The sequence below is a fragment of the Arachis ipaensis genome, chromosome B1, assembly GCF_059453495.1.
Source record: "Arachis ipaensis isolate K30076 ecotype BB chromosome B1, ASM5945349v1, whole genome shotgun sequence".
In the NCBI taxonomy this organism is placed as follows: Eukaryota; Viridiplantae; Streptophyta; class Magnoliopsida; order Fabales; family Fabaceae; genus Arachis; species Arachis ipaensis.
The window spans coordinates 124,828,984-124,847,984 of record NC_142436.1 but is presented as its reverse complement, the minus strand read 5'-3'; the positions used below and the strand labels follow the sequence as shown (position 1 = coordinate 124,847,984).

The following is a 19,001-nucleotide window of genomic DNA, read 5'->3' as shown; positions in this document are numbered from 1 at the left end:
GCCAAGAACAATCCCTTCGGGTACCATGAAATGGCATTTCTCCCAGTTTAAAACCAAATTAGTTTCTTGGCACCGTTTCAAGACAAGGGTTAAATGGTTTAGGCAAGCATTGAAATTATCACCAAAAACAGAGAAGTCATCCATGAAGACCTCTAAAAACTTTTCGACCATATCAGAGAAGATGGATAGCATACACCTTTGAAATGTGGCAGGGGCGTTGCAAAGCCCAAAGGGCATCCTTCGGTATGCAAAGACTCCAAATGGACATGTAAAGGCAGTCTTCTCTTGATCCTTGGGGTCCACCACGATTTGATTATACCCAGAATATCCATCCAAAAAGCAATAATACGCATGGCCGGCCAACCTTTCCAGCATTTGATCAATGAACGGGAGAGGGAAGTGATCCTTTCTGGTCGCATCATTCAACCTTCTATAGTCTATGCACATCCTCCATCCAGTCACTGTTCTAGTAGGAATCAACTCATTCTTCTCATTAGTGATGACCGTCATTCCTCCTTTTTTTGGTACAACTTGAACCGGGCTCACCCATGGGCTGTCAGATATTGGGAAGATTATCCCTGCATTCCACAACTTCATTACTTCCTTTTGGACAACTTCCTTCATTGTGGGATTTAGTCTCCTTTGAGGTTGAACCACTGGTTTGGAATTGTCTTCCAAGAGGATTTTATGCATACATACTGCAGGGCTGATACCTTTCAGGTCATCAATGGTCCATCCCAAAGCATCTTTGTGGGCTTTGAGTACATCAAGAAGTTCTCCCTCTTCCTTCTTTGTCAGGGATGAATTTATGATCACTGGGAAGCTTTCCGATGTGCCAAGGAATGCATATTTGAGATGGGTTGGTAAAGGTTTCAGTTCTTGTTTTCGTACATCTTCCTTCTTGTCTTGTCTTTCATCTGGCTCAGTAGTGATCTCAGTCACTTGTTCCTCTGTTGCCCCTTGATTTCCTTCTTGCTCTTGAAAATTTTCTTCCAATATTTCTTCCACCAAACTGTCTATCATATCCACTCTTACGTAATCCTCTTGCTCAGGAACGTGTTGCATTGATTTGAACACATTTATGACCATTTGTTCATTATGGACCCTGAAGATCATTTCTCCTTTTTCTACATCAATGATGGCCCTTGCTGTGTGTAGAAATGGCCTTCCCAGAATGATTGAGTCGTTTCCTTCTTCTTTAGTATCCAAAATTACAAAATCTGCTGGGAAAATAAACTCCCCAACCTTCACTAACAGATTCTCCACAATTCCACTGGGTGTCTTGATTGATCTGTCAGCCATGACTAGTGACATCCTGGTGGGTTTAAGCTCTTCTATTGCAAGTTTTCTCATCATTGAGAGAGGCATTAAATTGATGCTGGCACCCAGGTCACAGAGAGCCTTGTTGAGAATTATCTTGCCAATAGTGCATGATACTACAAAACTTCCCGGATCCTTAAGTTTTGGTGGAATACCCCGTTGAATCACAGCACTGCATTCCTCGGTGAGTAATACGGTTTCCTTCTCAAGCCAACTTCTTTTCTTCTTGATAAGATCCTTCAGAAACTTGGAATATAGAGGCATTTGCTCAAGTGCTTCAGCCAAGGGAATATTGATTTCCAGCTTCTTAAAAATCTCAAGGAATTTGTGAAAATGCTGGTCTTTAACCTCTTTGTTAAACCTCTGGGGATATGGCAGTGGAGGTGTGATGCTCTTTCCTATTTGCTGCTGTCCCTGGATTACTTTCTTTGAGCTATGTGGCTGGTTGTCCTTCTCTTTAAGTTTCTCAGTGCTTTTGTTTGGCATCACAACTTGCTCCTTAGCTTCATCGTCCTTTGCTTGCTTCTCATCCTCTGTTGGTTCTTTGATGCCCTCTGCTTGCTTCTGTGTAGTGTCATTGTTGCTTATCAATGTTCTCCCGCTCCTTAATTGTATTGCCTTGCATTCCTCCTTGGGATTTGGGATTGTGTCACTGGGCAATGAGTTTGAAGATCTCTCAACAGATACTTGCTTGGAGAGTTGCCCAATCTGCCTCTCTAGGCTCTTTAATGATGCTTCATGGTTTTTGTTTGTTATTTCCTGGTGTTTCATCATTTTTTCTATCAAGGTCTCTAAATTGGTGAGTCTTTGGGGTTCAGGTGGTGCTTGTGGTGGGTTGTGAGATGTGGGTGGTGGATGATAGGTATTTTGGTTGGTAGGTTGGTTATTGGATTGGTACTGGTTGAGATTAGGGTAGTTGTTTTGAGGTTTTCTGTATGTGTTTTGGTTAGTCTGCTGCTGGTTGTAGTTTTGGTTGTTTCTTGGGTTGTTTTGATTTGAATTCCTCTGCCATGGGTGTTGGTTTTGGTTGTGAGTGTCTCCCCATCTGAGGTTGGGGTGATTTTTCCATGAGGGGTTGTAGGTATCACCATAGAATTCATTTGGATTTGAATGCATGTACTGGACTTGTTCCTGCTGTTGCTCCTCTTGGATTTCTTCATTTTGCCCCCATGTGGCTGATGGTTGGCTGGTGTTAACTACTGCAACTTGGAGGCCATCAATCCTCTTGGTCATTTGCTCAAATTGTTGTTGAATTTGCTGCTGCATTAATTTGTTTTGAGCCAGGATTGAATCCACTCCTTCTAGCTCCATTACTCCTCTCCTTTGTGATGGTTGGCGGCCTCTTTGATGAGCAAAGAAATATTGGTTGTTGGCCACCATATCGATGAGTTCTTGAGCCTCCTCTGCAGTTTTCATGAGTTGCAAGGAACCTCCAGCTGAATGATCCAAAGCTTCCTGGGATTTCAGTGTTAAGCCTTCATAGAAGTTCTGCAGCTTCTCCCACTCATTAAATATGGCAGGGGGACATTTCCTGATTAGAGCCTTATACCTCTCCCATGCCTCATAGATGGGTTCAGCCTCCATTTGTGTAAATGTTTGTACCTCAGCCTTCAACCTTATAATCCTCTGAGGTGGGTAAAACTTGGCAAGAAACTTGGTTACCAAATCATCCCAGTTATTGATGCTGTCCCTTGGAAAAGATTCCAACCATTTAGTGGCCTTGTCCCTGAGAGAAAATGGGAATAGCATCAGCTTGTAACTGTCAGGAGGCACCATTAGTTTTGACAGTGTTGCATATCCTCAAGAAAGTGGATAAGTGTTGGTGTGGGTCTTCAAGTGGTCCTCCACCAAAAGAGCAATTGTTCTGAACCAAAGTGATGAGTTGTGGCTTGAGTTCAAAATTGTTAGCATTGACATTTGGAGCCAAGATGCTGCTCCCACAATGTCTAGGATTTGCAAAGGTATAGGAAGCCAAAACTTTCCTCTGGGGTGGGTTGTCATTGTTGTTGTCTTCTCCACCTGGTGGATTGGTTGAATGTTCCTCCATCTCTTGGAATTCTTCGTCTGATTCCTCTTCTCCAACAATATTTTTCCCTCTTTCAGCTCTTCTTAACCTCCTGAGAGTTCTTTCGTCTTGTTCATGAAAATTGGGTATGGTTCTTCTTGTACCTGACATACAAGCAGAGCATGAGAAATGCACAAAATCAGTGACACTTCAATCTACTGCTAGATTGAAGTGTTAGTTAGTTTAAGCAAAAAATCAAACAGTTAATGGGTTAATCAAAATTAAAGAAAAAGTGCTTGATCTAGATTACCACCTCACTTAATCATTGTCAATCTAATCAATCCCCGGCAATGGCGCCAAAAACTTGATGAGTATTTTGGTGAAAAATAAATTTCCCCCAAAACACACAAATCTAACCGGCAAGTGTACCGGGTCGTATCAAGTAATAAAAACTCACGGGAGTGAGGTCGATCCCACAGGGATTGAAGGATTGAGCAATTTTAGCTTAGTGGTTAATTTAGTCAAGCGAATCAAGATTTGGTTGAGTGTTTTGTGATTTGCAGAAATTAAATTGCATGGAAGTAAAGAGAATAGGGAATTAAAGTGCTGAATCTTAAAGAACAAGAAATTAAATAGCAGAAACTTAGAATGCAAGAAAAGTAAATTACGGAATCTTAAAGTGCAAGAAATGTAAACGGCTGGAATTGTAAAGGGAATTGGGGATTGGATTTACAGAATTTAAACAAGGAAAAGTAAATTGCATCAAGCAGAGAAGTAGAAGAAGGTTTGGGTTAGATTGGATCTTGAAGCAAAAAAAGTAAATGAACATGAAAACAGTAAACAGAAAATGTAAAATTAGGAAATTAGATCTCAGGACCCAGAGACTAGAAAACCAAGTCTAGATCTCAATGCCTTCCTAGATCCAACAAGAAATTGAAATTGAAATTCAAAGAGAGTGGATGAAGAGCAATTAACAGAAATTGAAATTCAATCAAGCAGTAAATAAAGCAGTCAGATCCAAGGTTGAGATTGAAACAGAATTTCTTCAATTCTCCAACCCAAAAATCCAAGACAATTGTAATTGAAATTGAAAGCAATAAAACTGAGAGGAAGAGAAGTGAATTCTCCTTCCCCAAGACAAAGAAATTAAAGATCACTCAATATCAAAAGCTCTCCGAAAACTATTATGAAAATTCCAAAAGAAAGCTCTCCGAAGAACTTGAATTCTATCCTATTTATACACTTTCTTCCAATGATCTTCAAGCCTTGAGTTGGGCCTTTGCTCTTGGTGGAATTGGGTTGAAAGAGGCCTTGGTTGATTGCTCTTGGAGTTTGAAGAGGAACCAAAACGAACCAATTGAACCGGGTTTGAGTTTTGCAAAAGTTGGACCAAAAGTTTGAGCAAAAGTTAGGGGTCTAACTTTTGCTCCAACTTTTCATATCAGCTACCATAATCTGCTGATACCAACGTTGGTGCCAAAGTTAGGGGTCTAACTTTGGCCCTAACGTTGGCCTTACCTTGTGCACTTGTGGCGCCAACGTTAGCCACCAAGTTAGGGGGCTAACGTTGGCGCAAACTTTTGCTCCTCCCCTTGTGATTTTCATGTGCCAACGTTAGCCACCAAGTTAGGGGGCTAACGTTGGCGCAAACTTTTGGTGCCCAGGGAGGTTTTCTTCATGCCAACGTTAGCCTCAAAGTTAGGGGTCTAACGTTGGCGCAAACTTTTGGTGCCTAGGGGTGATTTTCATGTGCCAACGTTAGCCTCAAAGTTAGGGGCTAACGTTGGCGTAAACTTTTGGTACCCAGGGAGTGATTTTCAAGTTCCAATGTTAGCCCAAAAGTTAGGGGCTAACGTTGGGGCTAACTTTTCAACCAAAAGTTTGTGCAAAAGTTTGATGCTAACTTTAGGTCCAGCTTTTTGCTTCCTGGTTCAATTTCACTTATTCCATTGTCTTCTCTTTACTCCTAGCTATTCCTTCTTGCTTCAACCTTTCTCCAAGCTTTCTTCACCTATCATTAATCAACCAAACACATCAAAGCTATGCTTGAAATCATGAGATATTCATTCTTTCATAATATGTGACAATTATAGTATAAAACCTCATGAAATAGCATGAATTCATACATGGTTGATTAAATCAAAGGAAACATAAAAATCTACCTAATTGGCTTGCTTGTAGCTCAAGAAAGTGCATAATTCTAATGAAAACAAAAGAAAAAGACTAGTTAAAATAGGCTAAGATGACTTGTCATCACTTACCTCATGGTTAGACATATGTGTGATTGTGTTAGAAGCACCAAAAAGGCTAACCTTCCCTATGGCATATTTCTCACCTGTATTTTTGAGCACTTCAATGTTGATCTAACTAATGAAGAGGTTGAGAACAAAGTTTCATCAATTAAGGGAGGAGGAGTTTCAGGTACAATGAAAGGAACCAAAGGGAAATGATCAATGCCTTCTGATAGTGATCTTGAGAGTCGCCCAGCCAAGCCGTCCAAGGTGGCAAAATCGATCAAGGAAGTCCTCACTGAGTTTTCTAACATGTCCAATCTGATGGTGCAATCATACAAGGCCACTCATAAGCTTGCATTCGAAAATGAAAAGGATTGGACAAAATGCCAAGAGAGAGTGGGACTGATGTTTCAGAATTTTGAAGAAGAATTTGGGGCTGCCGATGATGATGATGCAGATGGCTCTGAGTACAATTTATCTTATGATTGATCACTATGTTTCTTGTTGATTTCTGGCTATGTTTTGGATTATTTTGATACTTTGTAGGTTGTTTGGATACTTTAGACCTGTGACACTTTGTTAAAATTTTGGTTGTTTTGGTGCTGGTTATATTTTGGATATTATGCATACCATTTTTTTTGCAGGTCTCCTTTGATGACAAAAGGGGGAGGAGAGCTGAAAAATTGAAATTGAAAAGTTAAAAGAAACAGGGGCTGAAATCTCTTGTGATTCATGATCACCCCTGTACATATGTGTTATGGTCTGATTGGTTGATACATTGTATTGATGCTTTTTGATGTTGATGATTTATGCTCTGTTTTGTTCTGCTGTGTTCATACTTCATGATTGAAGTATTTGTTGAATTTGGGATTTAGTTGTGACTTGATAAAATCCTTTAAGCTTTGATACATTGACATATTCCCTATGCTCTGATAGTTGAATCAATGGTGGATAAATCTATTTTGTGTTGTGATATGATCATGTTTGATTAAAATGTTTTCCTTGCTATAAACTGATAATTAATTTGCTCTGAAATGGTGGCTGGAAAATGTTGTTTTAATCAAATGTTTTTGGCAAGCAGGTTTTTGGAATTAACAAGTACTTTTCTTTATTTTTATGTACTCCAAATATTTTTGATTGCATTGAGCAAAAATTCATTTTTATGATAACAAGTCAAATTGTGTTTATCATGCCATTTCTGCTCATAAATCAAGCCATTCAACATCTCAAGATTACATATGTTGAATAATATAGTTGCCTTAAGCTTGATAATATTTGTTACAGGTGAAGCTTCCCTTGGTAAAATAGCATACATTAAGGGGGAGTCATGTAACAATTAGAAAGGGAAGGAATCCAAATATTCAAAGGGAGCACTCTAATCCTTGATTTCTTTCCATTTCAATTTTTTTAATAATGTTTGTCATCAAGGGGGAGATTGATGAGTTTAAAAAACTCTAAATTAAAATTAGTGATGACTAAACATTATTAATATGATTAACTACAAAATTATTAATTTTGATTTTGGTTCATATGTGTTAATTAAATAATTTTGTTGTGCAGATTTTGCTATTGGGCTGAAAAAATTGCTAGCCCAATATGAGAAGGAGAATCAGCCTTGGTTATGAAACTGTTATAGGCTGTGGCTGAATTGGAATGCTTGTTGGGCCGAAAAGAAAAGAAATATACAGCAAGCCCATTAAAAATATTTTCAGCATTCATACAAAATTTTTTTTATTCTTGTTGCGGAAACAATGATTTGCTAATTGGGCCAGATTTAGTCATTATTATTATTATTAGCCCAAGTTAATGTTTTTGCTAGAAACTAGCTTGCTTGGTCCGAAATAAAGAAAAGAGAGAAAGCAAATACTTCTTGCTTCCAATGGATCTCTCTCTCATGTCATGGATTCCAAATTTAATTCTATTATCATTAATCACATGGGAACAATGAGAGAGAAATTAACAATTAATTTGATTGTCATCATCAATGGTACACGCCACCTAAAGCAGAAAAAGGGAAGTCATTTAATTCATTTTAATTCAAATCCATTAAAAGTTCTCTCTCTTCTCTCTCATCCCTCTTCTTCATTCGGTCACTTCACAGAGAAAGCATGGAAGCTTTTGCAAGCTATCAGAGTAATGAAGAAGAAGCTAGAAGCAAGCTAAAGACCATTGTAATGATGGCAAGAAAAAGAAAAAGAAAACAAAAAGTATGTTGTGGCTGAGATTTTCATCACAAATGGTAAGATTTGGTGAAGAGATCTCATGCTCTCCATACCAAAAATGGAAGAAGATGATCTCGGTCAGAGGAAGAAGATCTTTAAGGGATGGCTTGTCTCTGCTTTTGCTCAACCACTACAGGAGGTAGCTACTGTAGCTACGTGGTGGATGAGGCAAAAGTTGGAGTAGATGAAGCTGTCATCATCAAGAACTCATCAAGGGCTAGGAGTCCTTCTTGGAGTGCAAGTCAAGATGGATGGCTCGGATTGGTGAAGCTTGGTGTAAAGGGAAGACACATAGGTAATTGCATGTTGGATTTTACATTCAGTTTCCTCTCCTCTCTCTCTGGCCGAACCGATTTGCATGAAGAAGAAGAAGTTGGCTCGGTTCAAGAACTTCAATCTTGGAGGCTTCCCCTTCTATAAATAAGGGAGAACAGCCAGGACTTAAAGTAAGGAAAAGAGTGAGCACAAAGTTCCTATAGCTACCTAAGCTAACAGAAGTTCTTCTCCTTCAATATTTTCTGTTTTGTAATTTTTCTATTTAATTTTATCTGTCTTGAGTCTCATGGAAAAAGGCAAACAGTGAGGTTTGTATGAAAAAGTCATAGAGGAGAAAAAGGCAGAGAGTGAAAAATTAAAAGAAAAAGCCATAGATGTCCTTAAAGTTCCTTTGTACATCTGTGTTGTATTTCATTATTCTGTGGGAATCCCCTTGCAAGTTGGGTTAGCACTTAGCAGTTGAAAGCTTGGCTATGACCAAGTCAAGTTCAGGATTGGGGTTTAGATTCTGGACTTATCCCGGATAGGAAGGGTAGTTTCTAGGGAGAATTGGTGTATGTAATCATGAAGATTATAGTAAAATTCTATCATTGTTGTGATGGAGATTGATGTAGGCTGCATTGCACTTGGCAGTTGAACCAGGATATATCGTGGTGTGATTCTCTCTCTTTCTTCTACTCCATTTCTGTTTCTGCTGCATAGGAGATAAAACCGAAAAATATCTCGTGCCGGGTTACGAGATAAAAAGAAAAAGTCTCATGGCTGGGTACGAGACAAAAATCAAAAAGTCTCCAGAAGTTGTTTCAAATACCAGCAAGTTTTAATAAGCGAAAAAGGGGATAAGATTCAACTCCCCCTTCTCTTAGCCACTGAAAATCATCAATTGATATCAGAGCTTGGTCTCAAAGAGATCAAGCTTTGCAGCTTGGAGAAAAGATCTAGATGGAAGAAAATAGTGGCTCAAATCTGGTGTCCTACAACCTGACAGAAGGACAGTCAAGCAACAGACCTCCTCTTTTCAATGGGAAAAAATATACCTATTGAAAGGAGAGAATGAAGATCTTTGTGCAAGCAGTGGACTATAGACTCTGGAAGATTATCCTGGAGGGTCCTCAATTTCCAACCACCACAAGTGCTGAAGGAGTAGTTTCTCTTAAACCCGAAGCAAGCTGGACCGAAGAAGACAGAAAGAAGGTGGAGCTCAATGTCAAAGCTGTCAACTTGCTCAACTGTGCTATCAGCTTTGAGGAATATCGACGGGTATCACGATGTACAACGGCAAAGGAAATCTGGGACAAACTTCAAATCACTCATGAAGGAACCACCATAGTGAAGAAGACCAGGATAGACATGCTGAACAGAGAATATGAAATGTTCTCAATGAAGGAAGGAAAATCAATAGATGAAATATTTAAAAGATTCAACATTATCATTGTTGGCTTGGATGCTATGGGAATTACGTATCCTGATTTTGTGCTTGTGAGGAGAGTTTTAAGATGTCTTACTAAAGAGTGGGAAACAAAAGCACTGATAATATCTTAGAGTAGTGGTCTTGATTCTATGACATATGATGACTTGAGAGGAAACTTACTTGCTTTTGAAAACACTTATTTGAAAAAAGATTCAAAAAAAGAAAGGAATTGCTTTTACATCTGTTACCTAAGTGGTGGACGAATTGTAAATCACACTTTTCACAACTCGTACCACTAACCAGCAAGTACACTGGGTCGTCCAAGTAATACCTTACGTGAGTAAGGATCGATCCCACGGAGATTATTGGCTTGAAGCAAGCTATGGTTATTTTGTAATTCTTAGTCAAGAAATTAGTAATAAAAATGATTGGGTTTATGAAGAGTAAATAGCATAAATTAAATAATACTTGTTATGCAGTAATGGAGAACAGATTGAGGATTTGGAGATGCTCTGTCTTCCGAATCTCTGCTTTCCTACTATCTTCTTCTTCACGCACGCAAAGCTCCTTCCATGGCAAGCTGTATGTTGGTGGATCACTGTTGTCAATGGCTACCATCCGTCCTCTCAGTGAAAATGGTCCAAATGCGCTGTCACTGCACGGATAATCATCTGTCAGTTCTCACTCATGTTGGAATAGGATCCATTGATCCTTTTGCATCTGTCACTACGCCCAGCACTCGTGAGTTTGAAGCTCGTCACAGTCATCCCCTCTCAGATCCTACTCAGAATACCACAGATAAGGTTTAGACTTTTTGGATCTCAGGAATGGCCGCCAATAGTCCTAGCCTATACCACGAAGACTCTGATCATGAACCAAGAGGCTAAGAGATATACACTCAATCTAAAGTAGAATGGAAGTGGTTGTCAGGCACGCGTTCATAGGTTGAGAATGGTGATGAGTGTCACGGATCATCACATTCATCAGGATGAAGTGCGAGTGAATATCTTAGAATAGAGACAAGCGTGATTGAATGGAAAAATGTAGTAATTGCATTAATTCATCGAAACACAGTAGAGCTCCTCACCATCAACCATGGGGTTTAGAGACTCATACCGTCAGAAATACAATGTAAAATATGAAAATGTCATGAGGTCTGATGAGCGGATAATTTATACGCTTTTTGACATTGTTTTCAGTATGTTTTTAGTAGGATCTAGTCACTTTTAGGGATGTTTTCATTAGTTTTTATGTTAAATTCACATTTCTGGACTTTACTATGAGTTTGTGTGTTTTTCTGTGATTTCAGGTATTTTCTGGCTGAAATTGAGGGACTTGAGCAGAAATCAGATTCAGAGGTTGAAAAAGGACTACTGATGCTGTTGGATTCTGACCTTCCTGCACTCAAAGTGGATTTTCTGGAGCTACAGAACTCGAAATGGCGCGCTTCCAATTGCGTTGGAAAGTAGACATCTAGGGCTTTCCAGCAATATATAATAGTCTATACTTTGGCCAAGAATTGACGACGTAAACTGGCGTTCAACGCCAGCCTTCTGCCCAAATCTGGCGTCCAGCGCCAGAAAAGGATCCAAAACCAGAGTTGAACGCCCAAACTGGCACAGAAACTGGCGTTCAACTCCACAAATGGCCTCTGCACGTGCAACACTCAGGCTCAGCCCAAACACACACCAAGTGGGCCCAGGAAGTGGATTTATGCATCAATTACTTACTCATGTAAATCCTAGTAACTAGTTTATTATAAATAGGACCTTTTACTAGTCTTTTTGACGATCTTTGAACGCATTGTTCTTAGACCATAGGGGCTGGCCATCTCGGCCATGCCTGGACCTTCACTTATATATTTTCATACGGTAGAGTTTCTACACTCCATAGATTAAGGTGTGGAGCTCTGCTGTTCCTCAAAGATTAATGCAAAGTACTACTGTTTTCTATTTAATTCTTCTTATTTCACTTCTAAGATATCCATTCACACCCAAGAACGTGATGAAGGTGATGATTATGTGTGACACTCATCATCCTTCTCCCTTATGAACGCGTGCCTGACAAACACTTCCGTTCTACATGAAATAAGCTAGAATGAGTATCTCTTAGATCTCTTAACCGGAATCTTCGTGGCGTAAGCTAGAATGATGGCGGCATTCAAGAGAATCCGGAAGGTCTAAACCTTGTCTGTGGTATTCTGAGTAGGATTCAATGATTGAATGACTGTGACGAGCTTCAAACTCGCGAGTGCTGGGCGTTAGTGACAGACGCAAAAGGATAGTAAATCCTATTCCAGCATGATCGAGAACCGACAGATGAATAGCCGTGCCGTGACAGGGTGCGTGAGCATATTATTCACTGAGAGGATAAGATGAAGCCATTGGCAAGGGTGATGCCTCCAGACGATTAGCCGTGCCGTGACAGGGCATTGGATCATTTTCCCGTGAGATGACCGAAAGTAGCCGTTGACAGTGGTGATGTATCACATAAAGCCAGCCATGGAAAGGAGTAAGACTGATTGGATGAAGATAGCAGGAAAGCAGAGGTTCAGAGGAACGAAAAGCATCTCCATTCGCTTATCTGAAACTCCTACCAATGAATTACATAAGTATCTCTATCCCTATTTTATTATATAATATTCTAAAACACCATTATCACTTTATATATGCCTGACTGAGATTTACAAGGTGACCATAGCTTGCTTCATACCAACAATCTCCGTGGGATTCGACCCTTACTCACGTAAGGTATTACTTGGACGACCCAGTGCACTTGCTGGTTAGTTGTATCGAAGTTGTGACAAGCATGAATTAAGATCAGAGCACCAAGCTTTGGAGCCATTACCAGGATTTGTTCGAGCCTGGAGATCACAATTTCGTGCACCAAGTTTTTGGCGCCGTTGCCGGGGATTGTTTGAGTTTGGACAACTGACGGTTCATCTTGTTGCTCAGATTGGGTAACTTTCTTTTCGTTCTCTTTTCAAAAATCTTTCAAAAATATTTTCAAAAAAAAAATTTCTCTTGTTTTCGAAAAAAATAATGTTTTCAAAAATAAATTATTCTATGGCTTCAAAATTTTTAAGAATGAATTCTAGTGTTTCATGAAGCATATGAAGCCTGGTTGGCTGTAAAGCCATGTCTAAATTCTTTTGGACTGAGGCTTCCTAATCATCATCACAAGAGCAAGCTAGTTGTTGCCAATAAAATTTGCTGTTGTATGCATGAGAGGTATCTGCTGAAGCTTGGCTGGCCATTGGCCATGTCTAGTGTTTTGGACTGGAGCTTTCTTTGAAAGCTTGGCTGGCTAGTGAGCCATGTCTAATTCCTGGACTGAAGCTTTAGACTAAGAATGCAAGATTCCTGGAATTCATATTAAAAATTTTGGAATCCTTATTTTTCTTTTTCATATAATTTTCGAAAAATATAAAATAAAAATCCAAAAAAATTAGAAAATCATAAAAATCAAAAATATTTTCTATTTCTTGTTTGAGTCTTGAGTCACATTATAAGTTTGGTGTCACTTGCATATGCATCTTGCATTTTTTCGAAAATATCATGCATTCATAGTGTTCTTCATGATCTTCAAGTTGTTCTTGGTAAGTCTTCTTGTTTGATCTTGATGATTTTTTGTTTTGTGTCTTTTCATGTTTATCATATGCATTCTTGAAATCTTAGTGTCTAAGCATTAAAGAATTCTAAGTTTGGTGTCTTGCATGTTTTCTTTGCATTAAAAATTTTTCAAAAATATGTTCTTGATGTTCATCATGACATTCAAAGTGTTCTTGGTGTTCATCTTGACATTCATAGCATTCTTGCATGCATTCATTGTTTTGATCTAAAAATTTCATGCATTGCATAATTTTCATGTTTTCATAAAAATTCAAAAAATCAAAAAAAAATATCTTTCCCTTTTTCTCTCATCAAATTCGAAAATTTGAGTTGAATTTTTCAAAAATTTTTAAAATCAAGTTGTTTCTTAAAAGTCAAATCAAATTTTCAATTTGAAAATCTTATCTTTTTCAAAATCTTTTTCAAAATTCAAATCTTTTTCAAAATTCTTAGTTATTTTCGAAAATTCCAAAAATATTTTTCAAAAATCTTTTTCTTATTTTTATACCAAATTTTCGAAAATAACTTAATCAATTAATGTTTTGATTCAAAAATTTGAAGTTTGTTACTTGCTTGTTAAGAAAGATTCAAACTTTGAGTTCTAGAATCATATCTTGTGATTTCTTGTGAATCAAGTCATTAATTGAGATTTTAAAAATCAAATCTTTTTCAAAATTAATTTCTAAAATATCTTCTTATCTTATCTTTTTCAAAAAATATCTTTTCAAAATATCTTCTCTAACCTCCTAACTTCTTATCTTTTCAAAATTTGTTTCAACTAACTAACTAACTTTTTGTTTGTTTCTTAACTTTTTCAAAACCACCTAACTAACTCTCTCTCTCTAATTTTCGAAAATATCTCCCCTCTTTTTCAAAAATTTCTTTTTTATTAACTAATTGTTTTTATTTTTAAATTTTAAAAAAAAAATTTCGAAAAAAATTACTAAATATTTTTCAAAAACGATTTTCAAAAATCACTAACTCCTTTTCAAAAATAATTTTCGAAAATTATTCCTCCCCCATCTCATTCTATTTATTCATTCATATCCTAACATCTCATTTCATCTCTCTTCCATCCTCACAGTTGTGTTTCTTCCATTATATTACATTCTTTGTCTCCCCCTCTTTTCTTCCACTCACAAAGGGATCCCTATACTGTGGTATAAATGATCTCTATTATTATTATTATTTTTCTGTGCCTTCTTCTTTGTCATATGAGCAGGAGCAAGGATAAGAGCATTCTTGTGGAAGCAGATCCAGAACCTGAAAGGACTCTGAAGAGAAAATTAAGAGAAGCTAAAATACAACAATCCAGAGATAACCTTTCAGAAATTTTCGAACAGGAAAAGGAGATGGCAGCCGAAAATAATAATAATATAAGGAAGATGCTTGGTGACTTTACTGCACCTAATTCCAATTTACATGGAAGAAGCATCTCCATTCCTGCCATTGGAGCAAACAACTTTGAGCTGAAACCTCAATTAGTTTCTCTGATGCAGCAGAACTACAAGTTTCATGGACTTCCATCTGAAGATCCTTTTCAGTTCTTAACTGAATTCTTGCAGATATGTGATACTGTTAAGACTAATGGAGTAGATCCTGAAGTCTACAGGCTCATGCTTTTCCCTTTTGCTGTAAGAGACAGAGCTAGATTATGGTTGGATTCTCAACCTAAAGACAGCCTGAACTCTTGGGATAAGCTGGCACGGCTTTCTTAGCCAAGTACTTTCCTCCTCAAAAGCTGAGCAAGCTTAGAGCTGATGTTCAAACCTTCAGACAGAAAGAAGGTGAATCTCTCTATGAAGCTTGGGAAAGATACAAACAGTTGACCAAAAAGTGTCCTTCTGACATGCTTTCAGAATGGACCATCCTGGATATATTCTATGATGGTTTATCTGAGCTATCAAAGATGTCACTGGACACTTCTGCAGGTGGATCCATTCACCTAAAGAAAACGCCTGCAGAAGCTCAAGAACTCATTGACATGGTTGCTAATAACCAGTTCATGTACACTTCTGAAAGGAATCCTGTGAGTAATGGGACGCCTATGAAGAAGGGAGTTCTTGAAGTTGATACTCTGAATGCCATATTGGCTCAGAACAAAATATTGACTCAGCAAGTCAATATGATTTCTCAGAGTCTGAATGGAATGCAAGCTGCATCCAACAGTACTCAAGAGGCTTCTTCTGAAGAAGAAGCTTATGATCCTGAGAACCCTGCAATAGCAGAGGTGAACTACAATGTAAAATATGAAAATGTCATGAGGTCTGATGAGCGGATAATTTATACGCTTTTTGACATTGTTTTCAGTATGTTTTTAGTAGGATCTAGTCACTTTTAGGGATATTTTCATTAGTTTTTATGTTAAATTCACATTTCTGGACTTTACTATGAGTTTGTGTCTTTTTCTGTGATTTCAGGTATTTTCTCGCTGAAATTGAGGGACTTGAGCAGAAATCAGATTCAGAGGTTGAAAAAGGACTGCTGATGCTGTTGGATTCTGACCTCCCTGCACTAAAAGTGAATTTTCTGGAGCTACAGAACTCTAAATGGCGCGCTTCCAATTGCGTTGGAAAGTAGACATCCAGGGCTTTCCAGCAATATATAATAGTCCATACTTTGGCCAAGAATTGACGACGTAAACTGGCGTTCAACACCAGCCTTCTGCCCAAATCTGGCGTCCAGCGCCAGAAAAGGATCCAAAACCAGAGTTGAACGCCCAAACTGGCACAGAAACTGGCGTTCAACTCCACAAATGGCCTCTGCACGTGCAACACTCAAGCTCAGCCCAAACACACACCAAGTGGGCCCAGGAAGTGTATTTATGCATCAATTACTTACTCATGTAAACCCTAGTAACTAGTTTATTATAAATAGGACCTTTTACTAGTCTTTTTGACGATCTTTGAACGCATTGTTCTTAGACCATAGGGGCTGGCCATCTCGGCCATGCCTGGACCTTCACTTATGTATTTTCATACGGTAGAGTTTCTACACTCCATAGATTAAGGTGTGGAGCTCTGCTATTCCTCAAAGATTAATGCAAAGTACTACTGTTTTCTATTCAATTCTTCTTATTTCACTTCTAAGATATCCATTCGCACCCAAGAACGTGATGAAGGTGATGATTATGTGTGACGCTCATCATCCTTCTCCCTTATGAACGCGTGCCTGACAAACACTTCCGTTCTACATGAAATAAGCTAGAATGAGTATCTCTTAGATCTCTTAACCGGAATCTTCGTGGCGTAAGCTAGAATGATGGCGGCATTCAAGAGAATCCGGAAGGTCTAAACCTTGTCTGTGGTATTCTGAGTAGGATTCAATGATTGAATGACTGTGACGAGCTTCAAACTCGCGAGTGCTGGGCGTTAGTGACAGACGCAAAAGGATAGTAAATCCTATTCCAGCATGATCGAGAACCGACAGATGAATAGCCGTGCCGTGACAGGGTGCGTGAGCATATTATTCACTGAGAGGATAAGATGAAGCCATTGGCAAGGGTGATGCCTCCAGACGATTAGCCGTGCCGTGACAGGGCATTGGATCATTTTCCCGTGAGATGACCGAAAGTAGCCGTTGACAGTGGTGATGTATCACATAAAGCCAGCCATGGAAAGGAGTAAGACTGATTGGATGAAGATAGCAGGAAAGCAGAGGTTCAGAGGAACGAAAAGCATCTCCATTCGCTTATCTGAAACTCCTACCAATGAATTACATAAGTATCTCTATCCCTATTTTATTATATAATATTCGAAAACACCATTATCACTTTATATATGCCTGACTGAGATTTACAAGGTGACCATAGCTTGCTTCATACCAACAATCTCCGTGGGATTCGACCCTTACTCACGTAAGGTATTACTTGGACGACCCAGTGCACTTGCTGGTTAGTTGTATCGAAGTTGTGACAAGCATGAATTAAGATCAGAGCACCAAGCTTTGGAGCCATTACCAGGATTTGTTCGAGCCTGGAGATCACAATTTCGTGCACCAAGGTCCAAAATAAATCTCTAAAAGTTGTTTAAATACTAAACTAGTAACCTAGGTTTACAGAAAATGAGTAAACTACGACAGATAGTGCAGAAATCCACTTTCGGGGCCCACTTGGTGTGTGCTAGGCTGAGACTTGAGCTTTACACGTGCCTAGGCTTTTTATGGAGTTAAACGCCAGGTTGTAGCCTGTTTTGGGCGTTTAACTCCAACTTGTAACCTGTTTCTGGCGTTTAACGCCAGAATGTAACATGGAACTGGCGTTGAACGCCAGTTTGCGTCATCTAAACTTGGACAAAGTATAGACTATTATATATTGCTGGAAAGCCCTGGATGTCTAATTTCGAACACAATTGAGAGTGCGTCATTTGGGTTTTTGTAGCTCCAGAAAATCCACTTTGAGTGCAGGGAGGTCAGAATCCAACAGCATCTGCAGTCCTTTTTCAGCCTCTGAATCAGATTTTTGCTCAGGTCCCTCAATTTCAGCCAGAAATTATCTGAAATCACAGAAAAATACACAAACTCATAGTAAAGTCTATAAATGTGATTTTTATTTAAAAACTAATAAAAATATACTAAAAACTAATTAAATCATACTAAAAACTATGTAAAAATAATGCCAAAAAGCGTATAAATTATCCGCTCATCACAACACCAAACTTAAATTGTTGCTTGTCCCCAAGCAACTGAAAATCAAATAGGATAAAAAGAAGAGAATATACTATAAATTCTAAAATATCAATGAAATTTAGCTCAAATCAGATGAGCGGGAATAGTAGCTTTTTGCCTCTGAACAGTTTTGGCATCTCACTTTATCCCTTGAAGTTCAGAATGATTGGCATCTATAGGAACTCAGAATTCAGATAGTGTTATTGATTCTCCTAGTTCAGTATGTTGATTCTTGAACACAACTACTTTATGAGTCTTTGCCGTGGCCCTAAGCACTTTGTTTTCCAATATTACCACCGGATACATAAATGCTACAGACACATAATTGGGTGAACTTTTTCAGATTGTGACTCAGCTTTGCTAGAGTCCCCAATTAGAGGTGTCCAGGGTTCTTAAGCACACTCTATTTTTACTTTGGACCTCGACTTTAACCGCTCAGTCTCAAGTTTTCACTTGACACCTTCACGCCATAAGCACATGGTTAGGGACAGCTTGGTTTAGCCGCTTAGGCCAGAATTTTATTTCTTTAGGCCCTCCTATCCACTGATGCTCAAAGCCTTGGATCATTTTTACCCTTTCCTTTTGGTTTTAAGGGCTATTGGCTTTTTCTGCTTGCTTTTTTCTTTTTTTCTCTCCTTTTTTTTTCGCAAGCTTTTGTATTCACTGCTTTTTCTTGCTTCAAGAATCAATTTTATGATTTTTCAGATTGTCAATAACATTTCTCCTTTTCATCATTCTTTCAAGAGCCAAAAATTTTAACATTCATAAACAACAAATTTCAAAAGATATATGCACTATTCAATCATTCATTCAGAGAACAAAAAGTATTGTCACCACATCAAAATAATTTAAACTAATTTCAAGGATGAATTCGAAATCATGTACTTCTTGTTCTTTTGTAATTAAAACATTTTTCATTTAAGAAAGGTGATGGATTCATAGGACATTCATGACTTTAAGGCATAGACTCTAATCTTTATTTATTCTTTAATAGGAATAATATAAAATAGGCATAAAAAGCAGACAATTAGTAATAAAAGAAAGGAAATTAAAGACATAAAGACAAATAACTCTAACTCTAATACTCATGTACTTTTTAGAATGGATAAAAGGTTATCACAGAGTTAGGACTCAACAACCTTTATTTTGGGAGGTGGATGCCTCTTTAGTCTGTGGGGTGCTTGGTCCTTCAAGAGATAGCTTCTGGCGCTTTAGTTCCTTCAGTTCACGCCCTTGCTCTTCTTGTTCCCTAAGTAG

General features: G+C 38.3%; 1 non-coding gene across 1 annotated transcript; it reads right to left on the bottom strand.

The window, feature by feature from the left end:
* Positions 1 to 14,826: 14,826 nt before the first annotated feature.
* On the bottom strand, positions 14,827 to 14,934 carry LOC148578247 (small nucleolar RNA R71). Its single transcript, XR_015904194.1, has one exon. It is a non-coding gene; the product is annotated as a small nucleolar RNA R71 (small nucleolar RNA).
* Positions 14,935 to 19,001: the final 4,067 nt, after the last annotated feature.